General features: G+C 48.9%; 1 protein-coding gene and 1 long non-coding RNA gene across 5 annotated transcripts in view; both read right to left on the reverse strand.

The window, feature by feature from the left end:
• The window catches only part of SEMA6B (semaphorin 6B), a 179,670-nt gene that overhangs the window by 81,635 nt on the left and 73,316 nt on the right, over window positions 1-24,719 (reverse strand). The window contains exon 1 of one of the 4 annotated variants that reach the window (XM_081177668.1): window positions 24,002-24,169. The exons of the other annotated variants lie outside the window; for them this stretch is intronic. The gene's annotated coding sequence lies outside the window, so the exon portion shown is untranslated. Of the gene's footprint in view, window positions 1-24,001; window positions 24,170-24,719 lie in introns of those variants that run through there. 4 annotated transcript variants of the gene reach the window in all.
• Window positions 1-24,719, reverse strand: part of LOC308577810 — a 132,738-nt gene that overhangs the window by 81,635 nt on the left and 26,384 nt on the right. The gene's annotated exons all lie outside the window — the stretch shown is intronic.

The raw sequence follows: 24,719 nt of genomic DNA on the forward strand, positions 1-24,719 counted from the left end.
AACAGGCAAAAACGTTCCTTTTTAATTAGGCCTTTGGTTGACCTGATCAACATCCCGTACCCTTTTAAAATGTGGCTATTTTGGGGGGTGGGTGCTACTGGGATATTGTTCTTATTTCAATTTTATATATTGTGATCTTTTTTTGTGAACCGCCCTAAGACTTCCGGGCATAGGGCGGTATATAAATTCAACAAAGAAACAAACTGTAGCTGTCTGTGTCTCCTAAAAACTCTCTGCACCTTTAACACACTACAGTTCTTCGGGGTTATTCAGTGGAACCCATGACTGCTAGTGTTAAGTTGTGGGTGAACATATCAGACGACACAGCGATTCTTCAAACAGCTCTTGTTTATTCACAGGCCAGAACAGAACTGAACTGGAGGGTTCAGCCAGCCTGCTTATATAGAGCTCCAGTACAACGTAACTGTAACAACTTTCTGTAACTATCCAATCACTGAACGTCACTTTTGATCCCTTCATTTGCATATGTGGACCTGAACTATCTGCTGGCCCAGGCTGAGAACTTCAGTACATAACAGCTAGAGTGCCAGAAGAAGGCTTTAAATGCATGGGGCTGCCTCTAGTGTAAATCCTACACAGAGTAGCCTCATTGAATGATAGAATCATTGAGTTGGAAGGGGCCACAAGGGGTCATTCAGCCCAACCCCCTATTTTTGCCCAACTAGGATCTCGAACCCGCAACCCTTGAGATTAAGTCTCATGCTCTACCAACTGAGCTATTGAAATTGATAGGCACAGCTAACTTAGATGTGTCGGTTTCTCCCAGCCTACTCTGAGTAGGGCTTGGCTGAATGCAGGCCATGGTATGCGTGTTGCAGATAAGGAGAGAGAGGTGTGAAATCTGCAAGACCAAAGCTGAATGCCCTGGTCTACTCAGAGTAGACCTATTGCAACTGATAGACTAACTTGGGCCCATGAATTTTGGTGGGTCTCCTCAAAAGCAGAACTTAGCTGGACGCAACCCAATATTCTAGATGTTGCCCTGTCACCCAGTTACAAACAGCAGCAACAAAGAACAACGGTTTTGGATGAAAATTGTAGTTAATATTGTTTTCCCAAAGCCTCCATCTAACGAACCGTCATTTAACGCCGCAAGAGATCCCTCACAGCGGAGACTCCTCAGGGACCCCTATCCATTCCTCCTAATAAGGAATCCAAGTCGGGCTTCCCACACACAGACAGCCCTACATTAGATTTAATGTGTTGTCAAACACGCACGAAATTAAGCTTCCATCTGAAAATATCCCAGTTCTGCAAAACTGCAGCCGCCGGTAGCGGTGGCGGGGGGAGCACGCCGCTCAAGAAGTCAGTTTCGTGAGGCAAGGTGGCTTATTCGAGAAAGGGGCAGATAGAACAGGCAGAAAGAAATATGCATTGCGTTGGGGGAAATTGCTTGCAAAAATGTGTCGGTCTGCCAAAATTACACGCAGAAATGTGTTTGTTGGGAGAAATCTGCACTAAACTGCTGGTGAGTTTTCATGAACAAGAATAAATTATTGCAGAAATGTGCAGACTGTCTCGCCAGAGTGGTGCACGCTCTGGTTATCTCCCGCTTGGACTACTGCAATGTGCTCTACGTGGGGCTACCTTTGAAGGTGACCCAGAAACTACAACTAATCCAGAATGCGGCAGCTAGATTGGTGACTGGGAGCGGCTGCCGAGACCACATAACACCGGTCCTGAAAGACCTACATTGGTTCCCAGTACATTTCTGAGTACAATTCAAAGTGTTGGTGCTGACCTTTAAAGCCCTAAATGGCCCAGTATACCTGAAGGAGAGTCTCCACCCCCATCGTTCAGCCTGGACACTGAGGTCCAGCTCCGAGGGCCTTCTGGCGGTTCCCTCGCTGCAAGAAGTGAGGTTACAGGGAACCGGGCAGAACGCCTTCTCGGTGGTGGTGTCCATCCATATTGGCACCATATTGTCTAACCCTGTCCCTGGACGTGGGGCTACCTTTGAAGGTGACCCAGAAACTACAAGTAATCCAGAATGCGGCAGCCAGATTGGTGAATGGGAGCGGCCACCAAGACCACATAACACCGGTCCTGAAAGACCTACATTGGTTCCCAGTACATTTCTGAGTACAATTCAAAGTGTTGTTGCCAAACTTTAAAGCCCCAAATGGCCTCAGCCCAGTATACCTGAAGGAGCGTCTCCACCCCCATCGTCCAGCCTGGACACTGAGGTCCAGCTCCGCGGGCCTTCTGGCAGTTCCTTCACTGCAAGAAGTGAAGTTACAGGGAACCAGGAGGGGCCTTCTTGGTGGTGGCACCCGCCCTGTGGAACGCCCTCCCATCAGATGTCAAGGAAACAAACATCTATCTGACTTGTGGAAGACATCTGAAGGCAGCCCTGTTTAGGGAAGTTTTTTAATGTTTAATGTTTGGTCATATTTATTATTATTATTATTATTATTATTATTATTATTATTATTATTATTATTATGTTGAGTGGCTGGGGAAACCCAGCCAGATGGGCAGGGTATGAATGAATGAATGAATGAATGAATGAATGAATAAATAAATAAATAAATAAATAAATAAATAAATAAATAAATATTAACAAGCTGAGAGTTGTGCAACAGTAACGGTAAGGTGTGCCACCAGAACAGCTGTCATTCAGCATTTCAGCTGCCAGGATTTGACCAGCTGCACTGCCTGTCAGGGGTTCTTTAGCTGTGAGTCCTGCAACTCGGGGGGGGGGGGTTGGACTAGATGACATCTGGGGTCCCCTTCCACCTCTACAACTCGGTGATTCTATTACCTTCCACCAGAAACCCCATTATTATTCTTCTGCTGCTATTGTCCCTGTTATACCCAGTTGCAGATTCAAATGTATCCCTATCATGTTGTATGATTTCCCTGATATTGCATGTGAGCTGGAACTGGTCTGTGACTGAAATTAATAAATTCACATGACTCTTCTTGCTGCCTGTTTTGTACGTAATTTTTAAAGCAGATTGTGTAAATTACGGCGCCCTTACGTTATCCCAACCCGCTCGTTTCTATGCAGATAAATGCAGGGAGGGAACCTAATCAATTATACACCGTTTGTGGACTGAAATCAACGAAAACAGTGAATATGGCTCATATTTGATGGATTGATTTTAATTTCAGACATGGATCAAATAAGTGAACAGCAGAGATTTGTGCTGGAATTCTCCAAAATCCTTAAATTCAACCTTCCTTACTCCTGTGAAGCTCCTGGGGGGGCAGACACCCCATTTTGATGTTCTTATAACTACTCCTTTCCCTCTGAATTATTTTACCAGTTTTATTTATAGCCTGTTCCTTCGTCATTCAGTATTTATTTTATTTTATATTGGGATATGCATGCATGTTAAACGGCTCCTTTGTCTATTCAATTGCTCTCCTTTTCCTATAGTACAATAATAGATTAAGAAGGGAAAGAAATTAAGGTTTCCTGCTCAGGCGTAGCTGTTCCTTAATGACCGCTAATCACCAACGAGGCTGATATAGAGGAGACATTTGCATTGTGGGGACCCGAAGGAGCAGATGAGATGTGGGGACAAGGAATTGCCTTATAATTGGACTCAAATCGTTCCATCTAGGGCCTCATCTGCATTATAGATTTAAAGCAGTGTTCTTACTTTATTATGTAAAGGTAAAGGGACCCCTGACCATTAGGTCCAGTCGTGGCCGACTCTGGGGTTGCGGCGCTCATCTCGCTTTATTGGCCGAGGGAGCCAACGTTTGTCCTCAGACAGTTTTTCCGGGTCATGTGGCCAGCATGACTAAGTCGCTTCTGGCGGACCAGAGCAGCGCACGGAAACGCCGTTTACCTTCCCGCCGGAGCGGGACCTATTTATCTACTTGCACTTTGACGTGCTTTCGAACTGCTAGGTTGGCAGGAGCAGGGACCGAGCGACGGGAGCTCACCCCGTCACGGGGATTCGAACCGCCGACCTTCTGATCGGCAAGTCCTAGGCTCTGTGGTTTAACCCACAGCGCCACCTGCGTCCCTATTACTTTATTATCATCTATTAAATTTGTAGACCGCCCTATACCCGCAGGTCTCCTGGCGTTTAGAGCATAAAAGCACAATGTAAAAAGACAAAATACATCATATCGCTTCAACCAGTCATGGTGTTTCCCCAAAGAATTCTGGGAACTGATGGCTGAGAGTAGTTAATGGTATTGCTATCTCCCTCCCAGAACTACAATTCCCAGAGTTCCCTGGGTAGAAGGAGAATGGGGGTCTCTTAAAGAACCTCTTAATGAGAGTGAAAGGGGAGAGCGCAAAACATGGTCTGAAGCTCAACATCCAAAAAACGAAGATCATGGCCACTGGGCCCATCACCTCCTGGCAAATAGAAGGGGAAGAAATGGAGGCAGTGAGAGATTTTACTTTCTTGGGTTCCATGATCACTGCAGACGGTGACAGCAGTCACGAAATTAAAAGACGCCTGCTTCTTGGGAGAAAAGCTATGACAAACCTAGACAGCATCTTAAAATGCAGAGACATAACCTTGCCAACAAAGGTCTGTATAGTTAAAGCTATGGTTATCCCAGTAGTGATGTATGGAAGTAAGAGCTGGGCCATAAAGAAGGCTGATCGCTGAAGAATTGATGCTTTTGAATTATGGTGTTGGAGGAGACTCTTGAGAGTCCCATGGACTGCAAGATGATCAAACCGATCCATTCTGAAGGAAATCAGCCCTGAGTGCTCACTGGAAGGACAGATCCTGAAGCTGAGGCTCCAATATTTTGGCCACCTCATGAGAAGAGAAGACTCTCTGGAAAAGACCCTGATGTTGGGAAAGATTGAGGGCACAAGGAGAAGGGGATGACAGAGGACGAGATGGTGGGACAGTGTTCTCAAAGCTACCAACATGAGTTTGGCCTGCCTGGTGTTTTTACATGAGTAGAATGTGTGCTTTTATTTAACATCCATCTCTGGGTTATTTGTGGGGCATAGGAATTCGTTCATTATTATTTTTTCCAAATATAGTCCGGCCCCCCACAAGGTCTGGGGGACAGTGGACTGGCCCCCTGCTGAAAAGGTTTGCTGACCCCTGCGTTAGATAGTAAAATTCATGTTCATTTTAAGGGCTGTTTTTAAAAGTCTGGAATGGATTCATTCATTTTGCATTGCTTTCTATAGGAAAGCACGCCTCGGTTTTGGAACGCTTTGGTTTTGGTCTTCCGGAACGCATTAAATTTGAGAACCAAGGTACCACTGTATTATTATTTGCTGCACTTAGGAGTTGCTCCCCACCCACCCCTAAGAAAGGTGAACTCATGTCTTGCATATGGTTGGCTACGGTAAGAAGAGGATGCAGGACGGGCCTGATCCAGGAAACTCTGATGATATTCTCAGGAAATTGATTTTGGTTGCATTGCCATGGCGTTCAGCTCAGGGAAAGGACGGCCGTCCCAATACATATTAAATAAAACCAGCTGTGCCCTCGCCGTCCTTCGGTGCCCTGGTCTAATATCCCTTGACTGATCGTCAATATCTCTCCTGAGAAAAGCCGACAGCCGCTGACTTGCTAAATCCTCATTTCTTTCCTTGCCGTTGCTGCCCTCCTTCCCTTTCTGCACTGCATGCAGCTCTTCCAGACAAGATATGGGGCAAACACAATGACCACGGTTAAACAGCAAGCCCCACATTGCCCTAAAGCCTTGGGCCTATGCCCTGATCGGTTGGGGAATAATAATTTATTATTTATACCCCGCCCATCTGACTGGGCTTCCTCAGCCACTCTGGGCGTCTTCCAAAAATATATATATTAAAATACTGTGATACATCAAACATTAAAAGCTTCCCTAAACAGGGCTGCCTTCAGATGTCTTCTAAAAGTCTGGTAGTTTTTGTTCTCTTTGACATCTGGTGGGAGGGCGTTCCACAGGGTGGGCGCCACCACCAAGAAGGCCCTCTGTCTGGTTCCCTGTAACCTCGCTTCTCGCAATGAGGGAACCACCAGAAGGCCCTCGGTGCTGGACCTCAGTGTCCGGGTAGAATGATGGGGGTGGAGATGCTCCTTCAGATATACTGGACCAAGGCCGTTTAGGGCTTTAAAGGTCAGCACCAACACTTTGAATTGTGCTCGGAAACGTACTGGGAGCCAATGTAGGTCTTTCAAGACCGGTGTTATGTGGTCTCGGCGGCCGCCCCCAGTCACCAGTCTAGCTGCCACATTCTGGATTAGTTGAAGTTTCCGGGTCACCTTCAAAGTAGCCCCACATAGAGCGCATTGCAGCAATCCAAGTGGAAGATAACCAGAGCATGCACCACTCTGGCAAGGCAGTCCGCAGGCATACAGGGTCTCATCCTGCGTACCAGATGGAGCTGGTAAACAGCTGCCCTGGACACGGATTTGACCTGTGCCTCCATGGACAGCTGTGAGTCCAAAATGACTCCCAGGCTGCGCACCTGGTCCTTCAGGGGCACAGTTACCCCATTCAGGACCAGGGAATCCTCCACACCTGCCCGCCTCCTGTCCCCCAAAAACAGTACTTCTGTCTTGTCAGGATTAAACCTTAATCTGTTAGCCGCCATCCATCCTCCAACCGCCTCCAGACACTCACACAGGACCTTCATTGCCTTCACTGGTTCTGATTTAAAAGAGAGGAAAAGTGTAGACACACACACACACACACACACACACACACACACACACACGGAGAAGGCTGTGCAACAGAGAAGTTGCAGCAGCAGGAGAATCTATTGGAAGCGCTGGGGGCAGAGGGAAAGGGTGAGTCTTCAAAATGGGAAGAAGCCCTGGCTGCAGCCCTGAGCCTCTAGGTCAGTGGATCGCAACCTGTTGGTCCCCAGATGTTGTTGGACTACAACTCCCATCATCCCTGGCCACTGGTCATGCTGGCTAGGAATGATGGGAGTTGTAGTCCCAAAACATCTGGAGGGCTGAGTTTGCTTGTGCCTGTTCTCGTTCAACCTGCCTCCAAAGGAACTAATTCCAGTTCACACTCATACCTTTACAAAACAAACCAGTTTGGTTCCGATTCAGTTTGCAGTTCAGTTCAGTGTCAATTTACAGATTTGAAAATAAGGGACCGGCAGCCTCAAAAATAAGGGATCAGCAGCCAAAATAAGGGATTTTAGTCAACCAACAGCCAAACGAAGCCTCAAGCGGTGGTTTCCCACAGTGCAGCAACCCAGCAAAGGGGATGCAGCAAGGAAAACCACCGTCACCTCTCCGCTGGGAAGCGCTGAGCAAAGGCGAGTCCCCAGGCAACGCGGCCGATTTGATCGGCACAAGGCATGCAAGCTCCACCCCCCAATCGTTCTTAGACTCCTTATTGGGTGAGCAACGCAGCCAAGCAACACAGTTGGAGCCTCCCTCCTCCCTGGCCGGCAGGGAGGGAGGGAGAGGAGCTGCTTCCTTTGAAACCCGGGAAATTTAAGGGACATCATCAATAAGGGACAGCAGCGGGAAACAGCGCTGGGATAAGAGAGTTTCCTGCCAAATAAGGGACGGTTGACAGCTATGTACATGCTGCTGTGCTCAAGTCTAAAACATACTTACGGTGTCTAAGAAAATGTGATATACATGCAGCGAATGGTTTAATTTATTTCCCTCCCCCAACAATTATGGTATTCAAAGAATCTAAAAAGTCAAAGGCATGTAGAAGAGAAACATTTTTTTTGGTTTGCTATTTATTTATTAAATTTGTGAGTCGCTTTACCTTGGCCCAGGCAAGCAGACAAGCAGACAAAAACCCAGTCCTGCATACATTTATTTGTTTGTTACATTTATGTGCCAACTTTATCTTCAAAGGGTCTCGAGGCAAAGGTAAAGGACCCCTTTGGTCACAAGATGCCAGAAAAGGAACAGAAGGCAACTTGGGGCATACATGGCTTGTCAGCTGCTTGCCACTGGAGCCACTACAGGCAAACCGAGGCTTCCTCGCCATTGTCACAAGTAAAGGTAAAGGACCCCTGAATGGTTAAGTCCAGTCCAAGGCGACTATGGGGTTGCGGCGCTCATCTCGCATTCAGGCCAAGGGAGCCAGCGTTTGTCCACAGAAAGCTTTCCGGGTCATGTGGCCAGCAGGATGAAACCGCTTCTGGCACAACGGGACACCGTGACAGAAACCAGAGTGCATGGAAACGCTGTTTACCTTCCTGCTGCAGTGGTACCGATTTATCTACTTGCACTGGTGTGCTTTTCCAAAACCTAGCAGTTCGAAAGCACGTCAAAGTGCATGTAGATAAATAGGTACCGCTCTGACGGGAAGGTAAACGGCGTTTCCATGTGCTGCTCTAGTTCACCAGAAGCGGCTTAGTCTTGCTGGCCACATGACCCGGAAGCTGTACGCTGGCTCCCTCGGCCAATAAAGCGAGATGAGAGCCGCAACCCCAGAGTCGGCCACGACTGGGGTCCCCTTACCTTTATGATCTCGTGATGCTCTCAAGATCTCTCCCTGGCTCTTGGCAGCCTTGCAAACTGGTCTTCTGTGGGGGGGGGGTCTGGGCAGGAAAGCTTCCAGGAGCCCAATAAATCAGCTGCCTGCCTGTGCCCGGGGCTTCCTTGTCGGGCTCGGCTTAAACACATCGCAAAGCTCTGTGCTCCTGTCCCCGGGATGCCCTTTCGCCGCGTTGCAATTGCTTTTTAAAGCGCCGTTTTCTTCAATCAAAAGAGACCTTCCGCAGAAGGAGATTTATTTTCCTTGGCTCAGCGGCGATGGCTTCCCTTCGGCTATTTCCCTCCTGCCCCCTGACTTCTCAACTCGGAGGTCTCCCAGTTCGAACAGAGCCCCACCACGTTTTCAGGCAATCGCCCAGCTCCTTGTGTTTCTCCTCCCACCATCGCCTGACAGAACATTGGATTCAGTTTAAAGACCTCGCCGGGGAGACGTTCTGCAGACTGAGGGCCACGTTTGCTTCTGGGCGAGCTTCCAAGGGCCACATGCCAGCAGTGGGCGGAATCAGAAATTGCACTCATTTCACACACTAGCAAGGTTATGCTTAAAATTCTACAAGGCAGGCTTAAGCAGTATGTGGACCGAGAACTCCCAGAAGTGCAAGGTGGATTTCAAAGGGGCAGAGGAACCAGAGACCAGAGATATGCAGATGACACAACCTTGATGGCAGAAAGTGAGGAGGAATTAAAGAACCTTTTAATGAAGGTGAAAGAGGAGAGCGCAAAATATGGTCTGAAGCTCAACATCCAAAAAACTAAGATCATGGCCACTGGTCCCATCACTTCCTGGCAAATAGAAGGGGAAGAAATGGAGGCAGTAAGATATTTTACTTTCTTGGGCTCCATGATCACTGCAGATAGTGACAGCAGCCACGAAATTAAAAGACGCCTCTTCGTGACCCCCTGGACCAGAGCACGCCAGGCACTCCTGTCTTCCACTGCCTCCTGCAGTTTGGTCAAACTCATGCTGGTAGCTTCGAGAACACTGTCCCACCATCTCATCCTCTGTCGTCCCCTTTTCCTTGTGCCCTCCATCTTTCACAACATCAGGGTCTTTTCCAGGGAGTCTACTCTTCTCATGAGGTGGCCAAAGTCTTGGAGCCTCAGCTTCAGGATCTGTCCTTCCAGTGAGCACTCAGGGCTGATTTCCTTCAGAATGGAGAGGTTTGAGTTTTGGAATTTACGAGAGATGGCTTAATTTTTATCCCGCTTTATTTATTTATTTTTCAAAGACAGAAACCCAGTGTCCAGCCCTCACGTTTTTGAGCACTGCCAGGAGAACAAGCAAGCTCAAAGAAGCTGGATTGAGAGCGATGTGGTGGTTTGCTGCGAGATGTAGTGCGAGCCTCGTTGCCTTGGAGGGGAGGTGAAAATCAGTGTGCCTGGCTGCTAAAGGGAAGTGGAGGCCGGGATCCCGATAGGAATTCGATGCGCATTCAATAAAGAACCGGGCGAGCGGCAGGCCTCCCCCCTCCCCAAATGGCCCCGCAGTTAATTAGCGTCAATAGCAAACAGCATGTCAGTTAATTGATAGCTGGCGTCGGCAGATCTAACCTCAGCAAAGCCTCACAGCTTAACCGGCCTCGAGCAAGTCTGTTTTGCGCCAGGTAGAGACGGGCGCAGTGAGCTCACCTGCCCCGCTCCTGAAAGCTAGTGTTGTCCCAGTCTTTCCTCTTGGTCTCTAACAACAGGCTGAAGGCCTTTTCCCTCTCTCCCTTGCCCCATTTTTAAGGTGAAGACAAGCAACGAAAGTGTAAACGTTTTTTTGGAAAGCAGTAAGGCCACGGAAAGGGACGCGGGTGGCGCTGTGGTCTAAACCACAGAGCCTAGGACTTGCCGATCAGAAGGTCGGCGGTTCGAATCCCCGCGACAGAGTGAGCTCCCGTTGCTCCGTTACTGCTCCTGCCAACCCAGCAGTTCAAAAGCACGTCAAAGTGTAAGTAGATAAATAGGTACCCCTCCGGCAGGAAGGTAAATGGCGTTTCCGTGCACTGCTCTGGTTCGCCAGAAGCGGCTTAGTCATGCTGGCCACATGACCTGGAAGCTGTATGCCGGCTCCCTGGGCCAATAAAGCGAGATGAGCGCCACAACCCTAGAGTCTGTCGTGACTGGACCTAATGGTCAGGGGTCCCTTTATCTTTTTTATATGCTACGTGGACCTAATAGGTATCTGAAGCCATTTGCACATAACAAAATACATATTTTATCAAAGTAATTCACGAACTGAAATACAATTAAGAAGTATATTAATAGTGAAATAATTATTAAGCTCCAACTGTATGTACACTCACTTCCAGGTTGTGGGCATGCACTCACTCATTCCAACTGTATGTACACTCACATGACCCGGAAGCTGTACGCCGGCTCCCTCAGCCAATAAAGTGAGATGAGCGCCGCAACCCCAGAGTCGGCCACGAATGGACCTAATGGTCAGGGGTCCCTTTACCTTTAAGACCACAGAGAGGAAAAACCTTTGGCCCTCCATCGCCATTGGCGAACATCATCGCTAACCATTGGCCATGCTGGCTGGAGCTGATGGTAAGTTGGCAACATTTGGCAAGCCGCTAGCTAGCTGCCCAATTCACAGAGAATAATTCCACCAGCCAAGACAGTATATATATATATGAGCCCAGATTTAGGGGACAATTTGTGGTTTTTTTTAAGTTCAGTTTAGGTTTGTGATACATCTGGTCTTTTTTAAAGGCAGTAATAAACAACAATTATATAGACTTTGGGGACACCAATGCATTTCACATAGGCTACCTCAGAAATCCCTTACAAAGCAGCTGTCCCAGGTAGGCTGGGTAATATTATGCCCAGATGGCATTGTTGTTGTTTAGTCGTTTAGTCGTGTCCGACTCATCGTGACCCCCCTGGACCAGAGCACGCCAGGCACTTCTGTCTTCCACTGCCTCCCGCTGATCGCCGAAGAATGGATGCTTTTGAATTCTGGTGCTGGAGGAGACTCTTGAGAGTCCCATGGACTGCAAGAAGATCCAACCTCTCCATTCTGAAGGAAATCAGCCCTGAGTGCTCACTGGAAGGACAGATCCTGAAGCTGAGGCTCCAAGACTTTGGCCACCTCATGAGAAGAGAAGACTCCCTGGAAAAGACTCTGATGTTGGGAAAGATGGAGGGCGCAAGGAGAAGACGGAGGACGAGATGGTGGGACACTGTTCTCGAAGCTGCCAGCATGAGTTTGACCAAACTGCGGGAGGCAGTGGAAGACAGGAGTGCCTGGCGTGCTCTGGTCCAGGGGGTCACGAAGAGTCGGACACGACTAAACGACTAAACAACAACAACAACAGGTTGGACATTGCCTGCTTGCCTTCCAAGCCGCACCTGAACTTACCTGCCGCAGGGAGCCACCTGTCCTGCTAGGCCCAGGTGATGGGGGAGCCTGGCCGTCCGTCACCTCCCTCCTGTGCTGGCCCGGAGCATCTCACCGGCAGCTTCTGAACGGCCTGGGGCCCCAATCCGGCAGGGCAAACCCTCCCCTGTCTGCAGACGCCATTCACCCTCCCATCTCTCCCCAGCAAAGGCTGCAGGAAAGCTTCCCTTGTTGCCTGTCTCCGCCGCCAGAGCAGCAGTGAATAGAATCCTCTCCCTCTCTCATTTTTAAAAAAGCAAGCCCTGTATGTGTCTCTTTTTCTCCCGGCCACCTGATCCCCCCGCTGGGTCGTTCTTCCTTCTCTAGCCAGTTGTTCCTCAGCCGTTCCCCCCCCCCAGCCGCCAGAGTTCCTATGTCTCTTCTTCTTTCCTGCACAGACAATAAACAGGCTCACATTACCAGTCGTCCCCCAGGCTCCAGCATTAAAAAGCACCGACCTTTTCCTCCCCTCCCCTTCTCCAGTCCTGAAGTTTCACAGGGCAAACCTGCCCCCCCGCCTGCTTGGGGGGGGGAGGGAATGGGGGGAGAAACAACCCCGACTTTCGGGCTGCAGGATGGGATTACGCTCACACACAGCTGCACCAAACAGCCGCTGCCCGGAAGACAGGTGTGAATAGGCTCTCCATCGCTTAAGAAGAGCAGGTGCCATATCTCCGAGGTGCCACTAGGGGACGCCAGCCAGCCAGCGGGGGCTTGGGGCGACCCCAACCGCCACCCCACCACGCAAATTCAGGTACGGCTCAAAGAGGCCCAGGCGGTCGGTTCTCCCACATTGGCTCTGTCGGACAAAACTCAAACACCGTAGATTCTTAGACGCTTGACTCTCATCTGCTCCAGTCAGTGTAGCTCATGGGAATAAATAGTAATAGTAATACAGTGGTAACTCAGGTTAAGAACTTTATTCGTTCTGGAGGCCCATTCTTAACCTGAAACTGTTCTTAACCTGAAGCCCCACTTTAGCTAATGGGGCCTCCCGCTGCCGCCACCACGCGATTTCTGTTCTCATCCTGAAGCAAAGATCTTAACCCAAGGTACTATTTCTGGGTTAGCGGAGTCTGTAACATGAAGCATCTGTAACCTGAAGCGTCTGTAACCCGAGGTAAAGGTAAAGGAGGTCCAGTCGTGACCGACTCTGGGGTTGCGGCGCTCATCTCGCTTTACTGGCCGAGGGAGCCGGCGTTCAGCTTCTAGGTCATGTGGCCAGCAGGACTGAGCCGCTTTTGGCGAACCAGAGCAGCGCACGGAAACACCGTTTACCTTCCCGCCAGAGCGGTACCTATTGATCTACTTGCACTTTGACATGCTTTCGAACTGTTAGGTTGGCAGGGGCCACTGTAATAAATAATAGTAGTAGTAGTAGTAGTAGTAGTAATAATAATAATAATAATAATAATAATAATAATAATAATAATAATAATAATAATAATAATAATTCTATTGTTTATACCCTGCCCATCTGGCTGGGTTGCCCGCAGCTCTTTCCAGGACTAATTCAGGTTTAGTTTTCTCGATGCAAAAACTCCCCATTTTTTTGCATTCAGAAATCGCTTTCTGCCACTGCAGACCACAGGCGATTATGGGGTTGTGGCACTCATCTCACTTTCAGGCCGAGGGAGACGGCGTTTGTCCACAGACAGCTTTCCAGGTCATGTGGCCAGCAGGACTAAACTGCTTCTGGTGCAACGGGACACCGTGACGGATACCAGAACGCACAAAAACACTGTTTACCTTCCCGCTGCAGTGGTACCTATTTATCTACTTGTACTGGCATGCTTTCGAACTGCTAGGTTTGCAGGAGCTGGGACTGAGCAACAGGAGCTCACCCCATAGCGGGGATTCGAACCGCCAACCTTCAGATTGGTAAGCTCTAGAGGCTCAGTGGTTTAGACCACAGCGCCACCCCGCGTCCCATAGGTCTATGCAAACCACACCCCAGTACAAGCATCTTTGTACACATGACATGCCTGCAGAACAAATTTCAGAGATGTGCAGATTTCAGTTCCCATATTATTTTGGGATGTCTAAATTAAGCAGGCTTGCATCAAAATGCCAACTCAATCCATTTCACTCCCACCCTCCCTCTTGGGAGACCTCAATCACATCCCACCCAAGGGAATGTTATTTTGAACCACGAACTGTGTCGGAACTTTCTGGAAGTGCAGAAGCTGGAAGATCACTCCACTTCCTATCTGCCTAACAACACATTGGGTCAATTTACAGTGGTGCCTCGCAAGACGAAAAGAATCCGTTCTGTGATTCTCTTCGTCTAGCGGTTTTTTCGTCTTGCGAAGCAAGCCCATTGACGGATTAGCGGATTAGCGCTATTAGCGGCTTATCTGCTGATCGGATCAGCTGATAAGCGGATTAGCGGCTTAGAAAAAGGGGGGGAGGAGGGGAAAAAACCCGCAGGAACTCGCAAGACATTGTCGTCTTGCGAAGCAAGCCCATAGGAAATTCGTTTTGCGAAGCACCTCCAAAACGGAAAACTCTTTCGTCTAGCGAGTTTTCCGTCTTGCGAGGCATTCGTCTTGCGGGGCACCACTGTATATTGGATGCTTTCGGGTGGTTCCCTCACACAGGGCATCTAGCCGAGGGGGCACCAAATAACAACAGCAGCAGCAGCAATAGCAACCCATAATATATATGGATACCTTAAAAAGCAACCAAGTGTAATTACTGAGAAAATAAGAATTATTGGGCTGGACGCAAAATGTTGCCCTTGCTCAGAGAGCCATGTTAGCAAAGTTCTGCCTCTGCTTCACAGACTGAATCCTTTATGCATTCTTTCGACGGACCAGGACTTGAACCCAGAACCGGCAACCAAGCGCCCACCTTGCTGCTTGCAGCCTTTGTTGGAGGAGGCCCTGGCTCAGGAGCCAGCTGAGAACCAGGAAAGGTAACCCCGCCGTCGTGACTAATCCACCTGGTGCAACAGCCCCTCTACAGATCTGCTCAGCAAATCAGTTTCTTGGCTGGAACGGTGGATTTCCTGCTTTGTCAGAGGACCCGACTAGATGAAATCTGGAGGTCCTTCCTCGTCTGCTGTTCCTGTTGTTGTTGTTTAGTCGTTTAGTCATGTCCGACTCTTTGTGACCCCATGGACCAGAGCACGCCAGGCACTCCTGTCTTCCACCCTCCCGCAGTTTGGTCAAACTCATGCTGGTCGCTTCGAGAACACTGTCCCACCATCTCGTCCTCTGTCGTCCCCTTCTCCTTGTGCCCTCCATCTTTCCCAGCATCAGGGTCTTTTCCAGGGAGTCTTCTCTTCTCATCAGGTGGCCAAAGTATTGGAGCCTCAGCTTCAGGATCTGTCCTTCCAGGGAGCACTCAGGGCTGATTTCCTTCAGAATGGAGAGGTTTGATCTTCTTGCAGTCCACGGGACTCTCAAGAGTCTCCTCCAGCACCAGAATTCAAAAGCATCCATTCTTCGGCGATCAGCCTTTTTTATGGTCCAGCTCTCACTTCCATACATCACTACTGCTGTTCCTAGCTCTACCCTAAACCAGGTCCCAGCCTTGCATCCTGCTTTTTCTGAGAGTAGAGAAGCCGGAAATAACCTTCTAATGAACTTCCAAGGATGTTCTCCAGAACCAATTTTGGTGGGTGGGATGGAAGAAGCGCCAGTTCGAAACACCCATCTCAGCTTTCAGTAGCAGATAATCCATCACCTCTCCTGATCTCCCTGAAATTATTCAGTGAAATGACAGCACTCTGTCAATGAGAGCCAACGGCAACAGAAACCTGCCGCTAAAACAAATGTCTACATGTTTTCGCATCCCACCCTTGATGGGTATTGAATTTTGAAACCAGTTCTGGCTTGTCGCAATTACAGAGAATATTCCATTTTTGCTGGAAAAGTTTGTGGGAGATGATAAGCTAAATTCTCCAGAGGAGCAAACTCTTATCTAACAAAACGCCTGGTATAAATGTTTTTCTCTCAAACTGTGCAATGTATTTTATTTACGGATTTTAATTTTTCTCCTGACTTTGGCTGCTGCACAAATAAATAATATTTGTACATATTGGGCCAAGTTCAGTCCAAATTTGTGCATCCCTACGAATCATGGCATTTCCTTCCAGTAATGAGCAAAACCTCTTGCTTATTAACTTGATATTGGAAATAATTCATAGGCTGTCCCCCCCCCCACAACCCACCTGATGGATTCATGTTGTCACCCACAGCACTTCGGCGTGGTTGGTTTAAATAAAGACGGAATAAAAATAAAGACACCATGACAAACTGCAGGGCAATAAATGCCCTCGGTCCCAAATGCCCTCTGAAATAGCAGGATCTTAATTAATTATATTTAAAAACGGAAAAGGAAATTCAAAGGATGCGATTTATATCTCTCTTTTTATTATTAGAGAATACCTATTAAGTTAGAAGGGACGCGGGTGGCGCTGTGGGTTAAACCACAGAGCCAAGGATTTGCCGATCAGAAGGTCGGCGGTTCGAATCCCCACGACGGGGTGAGCTTCCATTGCTTGGTCCCTGCTCCTGCCAACCTAGCAGTTTGAAAGCACGTCAAAGTGCAAGTAGATAAATAGGTACCACTCCGGTAGGAAGGTAAACGGCGTTTCCGTGCGCTGCTCTGGTTCGCCAGAAGCGGCTTAGTCCTGCTGGCCACATGAACCGGAAGCTGTACGCCGGCTCCCTCGGCCAGTAAAGCGAGATGAGCGCCGCAACCCCAGAGTCGGTCAAGACTGGACCTAATGGTCAGGGGTCCCTTTAGCTTTACCTTTACCTATTAAGTTAGCCAAGCTATCTTATTTACTGTATTTTTTGCTCTATAAGACTCACTTTTTCCCTCCTAAATGGTAAGGGGAAGTGTGTGTGCGTCTTATGGAGCGAATGCAGGCTGCGCAGCTATCCCAGAAGTCAGAACAGCAAGAGGGATTGCTGCTTTCACTGCACAGCGATCGCTCTTGCTGTTCTGGCTTCTGAGATTCAGAATATTTTTTTTCTTGTTTTCCTCCTCCAAAAACTAGGTGCGTCTTGTGGTCTGGTGCGTCTTATAGAGCAAAAAATACGGTAATTAGAACACAATGCACCCATCCCAAACCACTCCCTCTTGTTCCGACGTTCAGGCGTGTGTCCCTTTGCTTTCGTAGCCATAACAGCACCACATGGCAGACACAAAAGGGGGGGCGTTATCAGGGGGCTCAGGGGAACCCCAAAGGTTTGCAGAAGGACAAGCACACACCCCACAAACAAAACTCGTTACATGATTATCTGTTGGGCATGGAAAAGCAGGAGGGATTGATTACTGCTGCTTCCCACAAAACTTGTTGCATGTTCAGACCCAATGACCTCCCCCCTAAATAAACACACATTTGACTCAAATTTTAGTTTTGGTTTTTGGCAGAATTTAGGCCACAGCTTTGTTGATTACAGAAAGTGAGGGGTTGCATAGGCTCTGGTTCGACTAGCTCCCTGCACCCTTGCAGGTAGCGCTGACCCAGAGGTCTATGTGAGTGCCTGGAGGCGGTTGGAGGATGGATGGCGGCTAACAGATTGAGGTTGAATCCTGACAAGACAGAAGTACTGGTTTTGGGGGACAGGGAGCGGGTTGGTGTGGGGGATTCCCTGGTCTTGAATGAGGTAACTGTGCCCCTGAAGGACCAGGTGCGCAGCCTGGGAGTCATTTTGGACTCACAGCTGTCCATGGAGGCACAGGTTAACTCTGTGTCCACGGCAGCTGTCTACCAGCTCCACCTGGTACGCAGGCTAAGACCCTCCCTGCCCGCGAACTGTCTCGCCAGAGTGGTGCATGCTCTAGTTATCTCACGCTTGGACTACTGCAATGCGCTCTACGTGGGGCTACCTTTGAAGGTGACCCGGAAACTGCAATTAATCCAGAATGCGGCAGCTAGACTGGTGACTGGGAGCGGCCGCCTGGACCACATAACACCGGTTCTGAGAGATCTGCATTGGCTCCCAGTACATTTCCAAGCACGATTCAAAGTGTTGGTGCTGACCTTTAAAGCCCTAAACGGCCTCGGTCCAGTATACCTGAAGGAGCGTCTCCACCCCCATCGTTCAGCCCGGACACAGAGATCCAGTGCCGAGGGCCTTCTGGCGGTTCCCTCATTGCGAGAAGTGAGGCTACAGGGAACCAGACAGAGGGCCTTCTCGGTAGTGGCGCCCGCCCTGTGGAACGCCCTCCCATCAGATGTCAAAGAGATAAATAATTACCTGACATTCAGAAGACATCTTAAGGCAGCCCTGTTCAGGGAAGTTTTTAATATGTAACGCTGTACTGTTTTTAACACTGATTGGGAGCCGCCCAGAGTGGCTGGGGAAACTCAGCCAGATGGGCGGGGTATAAATAATAAATTATTATTTTTATATTATCATAGTTCAGCCAAGGGTGAACACCTGAGGCAGGTGCAAAGCCCAGGGACAGACTCTGTTCACTCCCCAGATGCTCCCCTGGACTCAGGCATGGGCACAACCTCCTTTCGGGGGTTGACCAAACCAAGTTGAGTCCCTGGATTCCTTTAATGGAATACCCTTCACATAGGGATGGCTAGAGCGTTCTCCCATCCCTATCACCTGAACCAGTGCCTATCCGCAACCTTACAAGCCCTCTGCCTGGTTCCTTGTAGCTTCATTTCTCACAGGGAGGGAACCGCCAGAAGGCCCTCGGAGCTGGACCTTCGCACCTTTGCAGGACGATGGAGGTGGAGACGCTCCTTCAGGTATACTGGACCGAGGCTGTTTAGGGCTTCCAAGGTCAGCGACGACACTTTGAATTGTGCCCGGAAACGTCCTGGGAGCCAATGTAGGTCTTTCAAGACTTGTGTTACAGTGGTACCTCGGGGTACAGATGCTTCAGGTTACAGACTCCGCTAACGCAGAAATAGTACCTCAGGTTAAGAACTTTGCTTCAGGATGAGAACAGAAATCGTGCTCCGGCTGCAGCAGGAGGCCCCATTAGCTAAAGTGGTGCTTCAGGTTAAGAACAGTTTCAGGTTAAGAACGGACCCTCGGAATGAATTAAGTACTTAACCCGAGGTACCACTGTTTATGGTCTTGGCGGCCACTCAGTTGGGATATAAATTAGTCCAACTCCCTGCATTGGGCTGGACAAGATAATTCTTGCAGCTACAATTCTACAATTAAATTAAAAAAAAAAAACAGGGCCAAGGCTCATTGCTGGAGGACGGGGGGCTCTGGCAACTGCCCAAAGTTGCTGCCCCCCCCCCACTTTAAAACTAAAGGGACCCCTGACCATTAGGTCCAGTCGTGGCCGACTTTGGGGTTGCGGCGCTTATCTCACTTTATTGGCCGAGGGAGCCGGCGTACAGCTTCCAGGTCATGTGGCCACCATGACTAAGCCGCTTCTGGCAAACCAGAGCAGCACACGGAAATGCCGTTTATCTTCCCGCTGGAGCGGTACCTATTTATCTACTTGCGCTGGCGTGCTTTCAAACTGCTAGGTTGGCAGGAGCAGGGACCGAGCAACGGGAGCTCACCCTGTCTTGTGGATTCGAACCCCTGACCTTCTGATCGGCAAGTCCTAGGCTCTGTGGTTTAACCCACAGCGCCACCCGCGTCCCGATCTTGTACATAGCTCTCTCAATTTTTGGATTATTAATATAAGATTTAGAACGTAGAATGGTTTGGTATCTACTTGCGCTTTATCTACTTGTACTTTGATGTGCTTTCGAACTGCTAGGTGGGCAGGAGCAGGGACCGAGCAACGGGAGCTCACCCCGTCGCTGAGTCCCTCAAACCTTTGGGACAAAAGAGTGAAGAAGAAGCAGTAGCTTCGGAAACAAGAGAGCCTGTCAGGCGTTTGGGAATCCCAATTTGATGCAAAGAGGAGGCAGGTGAGAATTAAGAGGCTTGTAGGATCTCCTGGGTGTGTGGGGGACGGGAGGGGGGGCGGGCCGCTAATGGGTCAGCTGTCCCTCGCCTGCTGCAAGGATGCCCCCCTCAGGAAAAAAACCTTGTCCACAACAGGTGAACCGAGAGAACTGATGTCACGCTGTAACCCAAGCCTCGCCTGCAGGCAGCTGCTGGTCTTGCCAAGCTGGCTCCATCGTTCTGGGCAGCCCGCTGGTGATGTCAGGGGAATGTGGCCTCCATTGAGGCATAGAGTTACCAAGGTCCTACCCTGACGTCCTGGGGAGGAGGGGAGGGTGGTCTGTGTGGGGGGGGGTCAGGGCTTCTGCATCTGTGACAGCTAGCAAAGGGGTTGCGGACGTGATCCGTGCGGGATGCACGTTTGTAACCCGCAGCGGCGCGTCTGTGCATGCGAGGGTTGTGATTCGGCGCTTCTGCACATGCGCAAAGCGCAATTTAGCGCTTCGGTGCATGCGCAGCTGCCAAAGCCCGGAAGTAACCCATCGATACGATACAATATCTTTATTGTCATTGTCCCCGACAGAACAATGAAATTGAAACATCTGCACAAGGCATTCCAAAACCCCTAAAAACTCTGAAACCCCATTTTAAAATACAATATACTCCTATAGTAAAGGTAAAGGGACCCCAGGCCACTGGGTCCAGTCGTGGCCGACTCTGGGGCTGCGGTGCTCATCTCGCTTTATTGGCCAAGGGAGCTGGTGTACAGCTTCCGGGTCATGTGGCCAGCAGGACTAAGCCGCTTCTGGCGAACCAGAGCAGCGCACAGAAACGCTGTTTACCTTCCCGTCGGAGTGGTACCTATTTATCTACTTGCACTTTGAGGTGCTTTCGAACTGCTAGGTTGACAGGAGCAGGGACCGAGCAACGGGAGCTCACCCCGTCGTGGGGATTCGAACCGCTGACCTTATGATCGGCAAGTCCTAGGCTCTGTCCGCGTCCCATAATATACTCCTATAGAGACTCCTTATACTGCGTTTAAAACCAGAATTGCATTTGTGTAGAAACTGTTTCTTAGACGGCTAGTCCTAGTCTTTATAACCCTGTCCCTTCTTCTGGGTACTTCCGGGTTTTGGCCGTTCGCAACCCGAAAAAACGCAACCTGAAGCATCTGTAACCCGAGGTATGACTGTATAGAGTCCTTAAGTGGGTTCCCTATCGGTAGGAGGAAATAACAGAGGCCAAGCAGAGTATATCGAGAAGCAAGGCAGCTAGTAAGCCTGATCTTTATTAAACTGTTGCAACAGGGTCCCCACTCCCGACACGCAGAAGGGAGGAGGAACTCGGAGCAATGGTGTGCAAGCCCTTATGTAGACTTTTGAAACTGCCCACCCTGTAGCCCAAGGCCACCCCCCTAAATATCATACATACATCACAGGAGGAGGCGGTCTACAGCAGAAATCCTGTCTGCCAGGATATCTGATAATGGTCACTGATTGCATTACCTGGGCAGCCTGGCCATTCTTCTGTGATGGCAAATACCGTATTTTTTGCTCTATAAGACTCAGTTTTTCCCTCCTAAAAAGTAAGGGGAAATGTGTGTGCGTCTTACGGAGCGAATGCAGGCTGCGCAGCTATCCCAGAAGCCAGAACAGCAAGAGGGATTGCTGCTTTCACTGTGCAGCGATCCCTCTTGCTGTTCTGGCTTCTGAGAATCAGAATATTTTCCCCCCTTGTTTTCCTCCTCCAAAAACTAGGTGCGTCTTGTGGTCTGGTGCGTCTTATAGAGCGAAAAATACAGTACTTCAATTCCTGAATCGAGCCTCAATGTCAAGCCTGAGGTTGAAGTCTCAAGCAGAACTCCAGGCCCTCTCAGATGGTGCTGAACTCCAGCTGGCACCCCAAAAATGTCCGAAGACTCCCCCCCCCAGCTCATGGGGTCCCCCACAAACCCACCAACCTCCCTCAGCTGCCATAGAAATTAAATTGCAGCAATAGCCTAAAACATATCTTTTGTCACGTCGATTAATTCTCACATGTAAAGATGCATCTATAATTTATGTACATGCCTTCGGAATTTATTTCACGTTTTAATTAAATTTCCCCTCCTCGTGATAATATTTTGATCTCCGATCAGAAGGCATGTAATTGGAAGCTGCTGCATAATCCAACAAAATTGGGAGGCAATCGCCACAAAGTGGATTTTGCACAAGGACCCGCATCTAAGGGTTGAATGCAACTAAGCTCTAATCAGAGGAGGCACACTGGAGTAAACGGAGCCTGGTTAGGAACGCCCCCCCCCATTTCAATGGGCCTACTCTGAGCAATCGCAGGAATCACAGCTCTTCGTGAAACAGAAACTGAGGCAGCTGTCACATGCCGGGCAAACTCCTTGTCTGTCTTGCCCAGCCCTGAAAAGTGGCAGAAAAGGACTTTCCAAAGAGTTGGGACTAGTGAGAAAAAGGGGAAAAGAGAGAGAGATAGAGAGAGAGAGAGAGATCTCCAAGTTCCCAAGACTGCCCTTTATCATTATTATTACCGTATTTTTTGCTCTATAAGACTCACTTTTTCCCTCCTAAAAAGTAAGGGGAAATGTTTGTGTGTCTTATGGAGCGAATGCAGGCTGCACAGCTATCCCAGAAGCCAGAACAGCAAGAGGGATCGCTGCTTTCACTGCACAGCGACCCCTCTTGCTGTTCTGGCTTCTGAGATTCAGAATTTTTTTTCTCTTGTTTTCCTCCTCCAAAAACTATGGTCTGGTGCGTCTTATAGAGCGAAAAATACGGTATTATATACAGTTGGATCCCGAACGCCTTGCAAATCATACGTTTTGGCTCCCGAATGCCGCTAACCTGGAAGCGAGTGTTCCGGTTTGCGAACGTTCTTTGGAACCCGAATGTCCGACGCGGCTTCTGATTGGCTGCAGGAGCTTCCTGCAGCCAATCGGAAGCCGTGCCTTGGTGTCTGAACGTTTTGGAAGTTGAACGGACTTCTGGAATGGATTCCGTTCGACTTCAGAGGTGCGGCTGTATATTCATAGCAGCGATGAGAGGACGAATGACCACAGGGAGGAACACAGAGAGAAGAAACATCCTGTCGCATCTGCAGCAGCACAACCGGACGCCTCCATTTGCCCTGGCTGCAACAAAACATGTCTCTCCCATATCGGTCTCTGCAGGCACAGCAGGCCCTGCAACCGTCCAACAGTTTGACTTCACCCCCGAAGGCGCATTCCACCATTTTCTCCCAAGACAGATGGATGGCAATTTCAATGGGCCTACTGTTCTGTTTCCCCACTGGCCGCAAGAAAATGCAACGCGCCTATCGAAGCAGTCGTAGCTGTGGCGAATGCAGCTCAGTTTTCTCACCTGGAGGGGGTCTTGCAATTTAGGGTACAAAGGGGTTTTATGGTCTTACATGTGTGCTGCTTCTTCCGAACAGGTTCCTCTGCTCTAAGCGACATTTCCTGCAGGACTGCCCCTCAGGGCTAAGCATTACGTGCAGAAGAGAAGCATAATTGGTTTTAGGCCTATCTCTTTATTGTTATATACCGTATTTTTCGCTCTATAAGACGCACCAGACCACAAGACGCACCTAGTTTTTGGAGGAGAAAAACAAGAAAAAAAATATTCTGAATCTCAGAAACCAGAACAGCAAGAGGGATCGCTGCACAGTGAAAGCAGCAATCCCTCTTGCTGTTCTGGCTTCTGGGATAGCTGCGCAGCCTGCATTCACTCCATAAGACGCGCACCCATTTCCCCTTACTTTTTAGGAGGGAAAAGGTGAGTCTTATAGAGCAAAAAATACGGTATATATATATTTATGTATGTCCAACCCTTTCCCTCAAGGTGGCTTACAGATGAAATTAAGAACCGCTCAGGCATATAAATATCAACCATTAAAAACAAGTACGCATTGACAGAATTAAAAATATATACGTATCTAAACGCTATTAAAACCACACAGATGATTGCATTAAAAGCGGCACGGCAGCTGCCCTTTTATTAAAGGCAGTCTGTTGCCAATAGCTTGGTGGAAAGCCTTCACTTGCCAGTGGAAAGACAACATGGAGGGAGCCAGTTATAAGAAAAAAACCTGCTCCTTTTCCCTTATGGGGTACCCAAGAGCCCATATAGAGTCCCTTTGTAGGTTCTTTATCAGTAGGGAAAATAACAGAGGCCAACCAGAGAATATTGAGAAGCAAAGCAGCTAGTAATCCGGATCTTTACTAACTGTTTCAACAGGGTGCTCACACCACACGCAGGAGGAAGGAGGTACCCCAAACAATGGCGCGCAAGCCCTTATATAGACATTTTGAAATTGCCCACCCTGGAGCCCAAGACCACCCCCCAATACATCATACATACATCAGAGAAGGGGTGTCTACACAAAACCTGTCGATGGGTTTGTTGTTGTTTAGTCACTTAGTCGTGTCCGACTCTTCGTGATCCCATTAATGGCACAAGGAGAAGGGGACGACAGAGGACGAGATGGTGGGACAGTGTTATAGAAGCTACCAGCATGAGTCTGACCAAACTGCGGGAGGCAGTGGAAGACAGGAGTGCCTGGCGTGCTCTGGTCCAGGGGGTCACGAAGAGGCGGACACAACTAAACAAACAACAACAGTAATCACATACAGCTCCCAAATTAAAACAGTTCAACGCACCATCAGGGATCTACAACCTCTCCTAGACAATGACAGTTCTCTTTCTCAAGCTCTGGGAGAAAGACCTTTCATCGTCTACAGACAGCCACCCAATCTTAAACGACTCCTCACCCACAATAACACAACAACCAGACTTAACATGGACACTGGTACCAGAGCCTGCAATAAACCCAGATGCCAACTTTGCTGCCACATACACCCAGACAACACCATCACTGGCCCCAACAACATCAAACATACCATCTCACGACTATTTAATTGCTCATCTTCTAACATTGTGACTTAGTTGGTCTCTAAGGTGCTACTGGAAGGAAATTTTTTATTTAATATATAAATCATACGTACATAAATCTACAAGGCAAACACCTACATTAGTACAGTGGTACCTCGGGTTAAGTACTTAATTCGTTCCGGAGGTC

This window comes from Podarcis bocagei, assembly GCF_964188305.1.
Source record: "Podarcis bocagei genome assembly, chromosome: 18".
NCBI lineage: Eukaryota > Metazoa > Chordata > Lepidosauria > Squamata > Lacertidae > Podarcis > Podarcis bocagei.